The sequence below is a fragment of the Plecotus auritus genome, assembly GCF_963455305.1.
Source record: "Plecotus auritus genome assembly, chromosome: 9".
Lineage (NCBI taxonomy): Eukaryota > Metazoa > Chordata > Mammalia > Chiroptera > Vespertilionidae > Plecotus > Plecotus auritus.
In genome coordinates this window covers 155,242,439-155,250,050 of record NC_137783.1, presented here as the reverse complement: position 1 = coordinate 155,250,050, position 7,612 = coordinate 155,242,439, and positions in this window count along the sequence as shown.

Sequence of the window (7,612 nt, the reverse complement as noted above, 5' to 3'; positions counted from 1 at the left end):
AGTGGAGGCCCGGGCTGGACTCAGGAGGGGGAAGGCCGGGGGGGGGGGGGGGTGAGGATGGGGCTGGGGGGCCCTGCACCGTCCTGCAGGGGAGGGGGCGGCTCAGCAAGGCAGCGAGGAGACCCTGAGGAGTCCCTGAGCCACGGGCCTGCTCTTCCCACCGAGCAGCCAGCCCGCTGTGCCCACTGCATGGCCCTGCCGAGGAGCCGGGGGCGCGGGAGGCAGGGCCGAGGCACAGACACAGGGACAGGGACGGCTCGCCCTGAGCCCTGGAGCGAGAGGTAGGGCAAGCACATCAAACTCAAAGGCTAACACAGGCCAATTAAACAAGGTCTATCAGGGGTCCTCAAACTTTCTAAACAGGGGCCAGTTCCCTGTCCCTCAGACCGTGGGAGGGCCGGACTATCGTTTAAAAAAAAACCACAAAACTATGAACAAATTCCTATGCGCACTGCGGGCCCGGGACGCGTCGGCTGCTAAGCAGGACAGGCAGCGGCCCCCGGCGGGCCGGATCCGTGTCCTCGGCGGGCCGCATGTGGCCCGCGGGCCGGAGTTTGAGGACGCCTGGACTCTAAGTGGACGTGGCCGCAAAAAAAAAAAAAAAAGCTTCCATTTTCATAGAAACGTGGTCTTATTTCGATGGAGACGTGCTGAGTACGAAGGGCTGAAATAAATGAGCCATCGTCAACATAAAATAATACGACGCCAAACAAGTCAGCCCGAGACTAATGCCGCGGCCATCGGCTGCTAAAATATTCGCTGCGGGTCTTCGTGGAGAGACACGGTGTGCCTGTGGGTAGGCGCGTGAGGGAAATGAACGCCACACCCTGACAGCAATCCGTCACTCGCGAACGCTATAGTTCGTTATCAATAACGAAAGACAGGATATTGTCAAAATTAAGCTACGAAATTTTTTTTTAATATATTTTATTGATTTTTTACAGAGAGGAAGGGAGAGGGATAGAGAGTTAGAAACATCGATGAGGGAGAAACATCGATCAGCTGCCTCCTGCACACCTCCCACTGGGGATGTGCCCGCAACCAAGGTACATGCCCTTGACCGGAATCGAACCCGGGACCTTTCAGTCCGCAGGCGGACGCTCTATCCACTGAGCCACAGAGGTCTCAGCTAGCTACGAAATTTTTATTACAAGGTTTCTTACACACCGTTATAGTGGCTGGGCCTGTGGGCCGCCTGCGGGCTGCGAGTTGGACACGTTTGCTCTAGGGGTCCCCCCTGCCCGGCATAGGACTCAGGGGTTCCCAGAACCCGGTCAAAGCCCCCAAAGGAGGGTCCATGTTCTGGGGCTGCGGCTCCGATGGCTGAGACCAGCCGAAACCCACAGGATCACGTGCTCTCCCCGTTCTGGGGCCGGAATCTGCCATCAGGGTGTCGGGGCTGGGCTCCCTCGGAGGGCTCCGGGGAGGGTCCTTCCTGCCTCTTCCGCTTGGGGGTGGGGGGGGGGCTCCTGGCTGCCTCCCTTCGCGTGGCCCCGCCCCCTCGACCACGTGCCCACAACCCGCTGTTCGCTTGGCCCCGCCCCCTGTTCAGGTGCCCACTTGCCTGTGACTCCCTGGCTCTGCCGCCGCCTTGAGACCTTGGATGGTCTCTGTCCCGGCTGCCACCGCCCTGGCTGGCTCTCACCTGTCAGCAGCCCCTTGGCCGGAGTCCTTCCAGAAAATGGTTTGGGCGTGTCCTCCCTTTGCTGCTGGGCCTGTGACAGCTGGGTCTGAAAGGAGACAGGGGAGGTATCCTGTCCTGAGTCCATGCCAGAGGCCCAGAGGGGTCCGTGCCTCCCTGGAAGGCTGGTGGGGGGGAAGGGTGGTGAGGCGGGGGTGCTGACTAGGGTGCGGATTGCCCTCAGGGCACGTGGGGTGCACACACAATCACCCCCCCCCCCCCGTGAGGAGCAGCCGGGGCCCATTCCACACACAGCTGAGGCCACTGCAGCACAGAGAGGGCGGGTGACTTCCTCGAGGGCGCACAGCAGTGAAAGGCAGAGCGAAAAAGGGACCCTGGGCCTCAGAGTCCGTGTCCCCCCAGCCCAGCTGCCTGGCTTGGGAGGCGGCAGACGCTGTCGCCCTCTGCTGGCCGCTTCCAGTTCCTGCAGGAGGTAGAGTCCCCCCTGCGCCCAGCCCAGCCCACCTTCCATCTCACAGTCAGAGGCAGGCCTGGCGCTCCCTCCGCCGGGACGGAGCCGAGCCGGACTGGGAATGGGGGGGGGGGGGGGGGGGCTCTGCCGCTGATGCGTGTGGCCCCGTTCTCACCAGCCCGGGAGGCTCCGGGGCCCCCTGCGCCCCGGAGTTCACCCCCAGGGATCTCTGCAGAGACAGCCCCGCAGAAAGGCTTTTGCTCCGGGGACTGGCGACCCCGCCCCTCTCCTCTGCTGCCTCCAGGGGGCGCCCGCACCTCCCGCAGGGAAGGGCAGTTCCTGTGGGGGGGAGGCGAGCTGCAGAAGCGGCCCTTTGACTCCTTGGGAGGGAAACTGAGGCACAGGGAGGCCGAGGGACGTTCTCTTTGTTGAGAACGCTGGTGACGGGCAGCACCCAGGGTCCAGGCTGTCCTCCCCCCTGCAGGGCCCTCCCTGGCCCTGAGCTGACCTCCACCTCCTGCGTCCTGTCCCAGCGCTGGCGAAGGGGCAGTGCCCACGGCGCGGTGAGTTGAACGATGAGGGAACGAGGGCACGAACCCGTAACCCAGAGGCCAGCCGGGATCTGCTGGCAGTGCCACCCTGGGGTGGGCCAGCACCGGGCCACGTCCTCCTGCTGCCCTGGGGGCACCTGGTCCCAGCCCTTTCCTTCCCTCTGAGTCGTGGTGTTTCTAATGTGCCATTTAATGGGTGCGATTTTAAAAAATATGTTTTTATTGATTTCAGAGAGGAAGGAAGAGAGAGAGAGACATCAATGGGGAGAGAGAATCAGCTGCCCCCTGCACGCCCCCCACTGGGGATGGAGCCCACAACCGGGGCCTGTGCCCTGACTGGGAATCGAACCCTGACCTCCTGGTTCATAGGTCAACGCTCAGCTGGGCTCACTCTCTAGCTCGGGGCCCCTGTGCTGTGTGCCCCTGAGCAGGTGCAGGCGAAGACCTCGGCCACGGCCACGGCCACGCCGCGGCTGCAGACGGTGCGCGGGGGGGGGGGGGGTTGGTGCATGGTGGGGAGGCAGGGAGAGCCTGGGGCTGCTGCAGCCCGGGGGCGTGGGGGCTAGGAGTGCACTGAGGACGGGCACGCCTCTCCGTGTGCCCGCAGGGGTGCCGCTGCCCCAGGGGGTGGGCCGTTCCCCTGTAAGCGCTTTCCCTGCGGGGAATACGGCCTTTGCCCTCGGAAGTCCGTGTCCGGTTCATGTCCGTCCAGCCACGTGCCCTGTGGGTCGTATTACAGATCTCTCCCATTTCCCCCCCGGCCCCTCCTCCCAGCCCTCACCCCCAGGTCTTCCCTGCAGTCCATTATTGTCCAGTGTTGGGGGGCTGGGGGGGATGCGTGCCTGTATCTGCCGCATTCCTCTCCGACCGCACACCGCTCAGGCAGGCTCCGGGGTGCACACCACCACAGGCCGGGCTTTCCCAGGCGGGGCGGGATCTGGGGCCGGGCAGGGGCCGAGGCGCCGGGACCCCTTGGTCTGGGGGCCAAGGGGGGACCCCGAGCAGGAGTGTGCCGCGTGGTGACCCCGGACGCGCTGGTGTCACTGGTGATGGAGCACCGGGAGCCGGAGAGGAAGCGCAGGGCCAACCTTTGCAAACCGGTTCCCCCGCCCCCAGGGCTGCCGCCTCCCCTCCCCCGGATCCTGGGTCCCTTCTGCCAGCGTCAGGGGCTCCGGGACGAGTGAGCTACAGGCAGGCCGGTCCGGAGCCACGCCAGGTCCTGGCCACACGCACCTTCCTTCCGGAAGTGGGAGCCACGTCTTCCTTCTGATTTCCCTTTGCAGCCACCAATAGGCTCTCTTGTGAACTTGCACCTGAGGCCCCAGGACGGGACAAGAGCCTTCTGATGGCAGTCGGGCTGGAAGGAAATGGCTGCGAGATGTGTGACCACAGAAGCCCCGGAACCGGAACCGAGTTGTATTGAGATGCTGCTCGGCTGGAAGGACCCGCTGGGGAGAGAGCGGGCGTGGGAGGGGGCTAGCTGGGGAGGGAGCCGGGGAGGGGTCTAGCTGGGGAGGGAGGGGGTGTGGGACGGGGCTAGCTGGGGAGGGAGCCGGGGAGGGGGCTAGCTGGGGAGGGAGGGGGTGTGGGAGGGGGCTAGCTGGGGAGGGAGGGGGTGTGGGAGGGGGCTAGCTGGGGAGGGAGGGGGTGTGGGAGGGGGCTAGCTGGGGAGGGAGGGGGTGTGGGAGGGGGCTAGCTGGGGAGGGAGGGGGTGTGGGAGGCGGCTAGCTGGGGAGGGAGCCAGCTGAGGAGGGGGCTAGCCGGGAGGGAGCCGGCTGGGGAGGGGGCTAGCCGGGAGGGAGCCGGCTGGGGAGGGGGCTAGCCGGGAGGGAGCCAGCTGAGGAGGGGGCTAGCCGGGAGGGAGCGGGCTGTTGGTGCTCCCGGTGGCCCGCACACCACGGGAACCATCCCAGACGTATAGGTGGGAGAAAAGCTCTAACTTGGGCCTGTGGGGCCCACACTGGGGGAGGTCTGGCCCTGCCGTGGCCTCGGTGGGTGTCTGAGGGCACAGCATCCAAGCTTCTCCAGCGGGTCCATCCCTTTGGCGCCCCCACGAATCCCGGATGGGCTGAGCGCCTCCTGCTCTGAGGAGAGTCCGGGGAAAGCTTCCCCTGGGCCGGGGCGGGGGGCGGGGTGAGGGGTTCAGGGCAGACAGGAGCGTCACTGCCTGTGGGTCCCGGGGGGGCCCTGAGCTGGTGGGCGGGACCCACTGAGGCTGCTGCACCCGAGGGTTGGAGGGTTGTCTTTCCACCCCAGCCCCCCTCCCCGGGCTCCTTGGCCTCCTCATGACCAGGAGCAGGGCGTGGCACGGACCGGGTGACATGTATGAAGCTGGGAGGAGGCCTGTCCTTTCCTTTCTCCTCCCTTTGCTTCATCTCCACCTGAGGATGGATTGGGCGGGAGGAGAGGGAGGGACGGAGAAACGTGGGTGGGCTGCCACTGCATGTGTCCCAACTGGGACCAGAGTTCGAACCTGCTACCAAGGCATGAGCCTTGGCCAGGAGTCAAACCCGAGACCCTATGGTGTGCAGCCTGGTGCTCTACCCATGGGAGCCACACGGGCCAGGGCTCAGAGGGGAGACCCCGTGGTCTTGTTTTTTTTGTTTTTTGTTTTTTTTTTTTAATTGATTTCAGAGAGAAAGGGAGAGGGAGAGACAGATAGAAACACTTGGCTGCCTCCTGCCCACCCCACTGGGGATCGAGCCCACCACCCGGGCATGTGCCCTTGACCGGAATCGAACCCGGGACCCTTCAGTCCACAGGCCGACGCTCTATCCTCTGAGCCACACCGCCCAGGGTCAGAGACCATCTTGCTAAGATGTTCTTGTAGCCAAAGGTGGTGTGACTTCATACATCCTTGGATACCTGAAACTCCACTGAGAAAGAATGTGCGCACCCCTATGTTCAGAGCAGGTGCCCTCGGCAGACGAGTGGGTAAAGAGCCGTGGAACATGGACGCCCTGGAGTATATGCAGCCGTAAGAGAGAAGGGTCTCTCAGCCTTCGCCACAGCACGGAGGGGCCTGGAGAGCGTTCTGCTGAGCGGAAGAAGCCAGTCAGAGGAAGACGAGTATCTCCTGATCTCGCTCACGTGGAATGTAATGAACAAAATAAACTGACGAACAACAGAGGTCCAGAGCCATGGGAGCGGGGAACAGACTGTGGGATCTCAGAGGGAAGGGGGGTGGGGGTGGGTGGGAGGGAAGGGGGGTGGGGGTGGGTGGGAGGGAAGAGGGGTGGGGGTGGGTGGGAGGGAGGGGGGGTGGGGGTGGGTAGGAGGGAGGGGGGTCGGGGGTGGGTGGGAGGGAGGGGGGTCGGGGGTGGGTGGGAGGGAAGGGGGGTGGGGGGGGAGGGAGGGAAGGGATCAACCAAAGACCTTGTGAGCACCGAGTCCTGCGTTCCCATCAGAAGTAATGTGCACTGAATTCGTCCCTTCCAGCCCCGAGGACGCCCTGTTCTAACCTTTTTTATATACAGCCCATGTCTATTTACTGTTCAATCTACAAATAAACACTTTAAGATAAATTGTCACCTACATTTTATGTCCTTTTTTAACAAAAAGGAAGGGAAATGTTCAGTAAAAAATGTTCCCAGGACAATCCCCTGAGCTGTTAACAGAGGGGAACTGACTCAGTGGCGCATTCTCTCTCGTTTTCACCTGAGAGACGTGGGTTTTCAGGTTGAGAAGCTAATTGTTCAGGATGGGAGAGGGTCCAGCATTGGGGTTCCACTGGACCTGGGTGTGTCCCTGAGCGGGGTGGTCCTGGCTCTTTCCCCTCTGGTCGGGGAGGAGAAGGGCAGACCATTCGCTCTTCAGTGTCCTTAGCTGAGGGAAGATGGGATTGAGGAGGTGGCCGCAGCCTGCTGGGCGCCTGATCTTTCTAGCTGGCTGCTCCGCGGTTTCCCTGTCTGCTCCGGTTCCTGTCCCCTCGTCCTGGCTTTCTGCCTGAGTCTCCTCCATGCTGTGTCTTGCACGCTGTCTCCTCGCTCTGGGGGCGGCCTCACCTGCAGCCTGGCGCTCCTGCCCAACACCAGCGTGGTCCTGAGGACGCCACTCCAGGCGCTCTCAGTGGGGGGGAGGGGGGTTGCTCTGGCTGGATGGTGTCCCTCCCCCTGAGGAGCCCTGGCCCCGCCCACGGACACCCTATGGCCCTGCAGCCACAGCCCCTGGGACCCCCGGAAGGACTTCGCCAGTGTGAGCAGATGGGGCTCTACGCACCCTGCAGCGGGAGAGCCGCCCCCCGCCCCCCACGCCCCGCACAGGCCCGTCTGGGGGGCAGCCCAGGGCCCAGGCGCCAGGTCAGCACCGAGTCCTGCTGGGGTGTCCTCAGCAGCGAGGGGCGGGACAGTGAGGCTGCCCCCACCCGCCTGGCCTCCTCTCTGCCCCCTGCCCTGTCACCCTCTCATCACTCCCCCCTCCCCCCAAGCAGGGCCTCCAGTGGGCCCCGCCGTGTCCCCTGCCCCGCCCTCCCCAGCAGGGGACCCGAGACCCCTGGACACTCGGGACACTCAGTCCCAGCCCACGGGTCCCAGAGCCGCCCTCATGGTGTTCCGCCTGGCCCGTTCCCCAGGGGAGGGAACTGAGGCTCCCTCCGGGACCGGCCTGGGGGCGGGGAGGCAGCAGGTGCACAGATGCCGGGGCCTTGAGGGGCGGCGGGAAGGAGGGAGGCGCAGGAGGCTGTGCTTTCCGAGGGGCGTCTGGCGTGGCCTCCACGGTGCCACGCGGGTCGTGACCAGCCCACGTGCAGGACGTCCCACACACGGAATGCGCCCTGCCTAGAACGCCACCCGGGGCACCACCCAGCCCAGGTGTGGCCCCGGGTGGCTCCAGCTGAGCAGGTGAGCGCTCCACCCCCAGCCGCCGCCGCCGCCAATCCGTGCCTCTCGCTGCCGCCAGCAGCCAATAGCAGGCCGGGAGGGGCGGGACCAGGCGAGGAGCGCCGAGAAGGGCCGGTCTCCCGTTCACTTC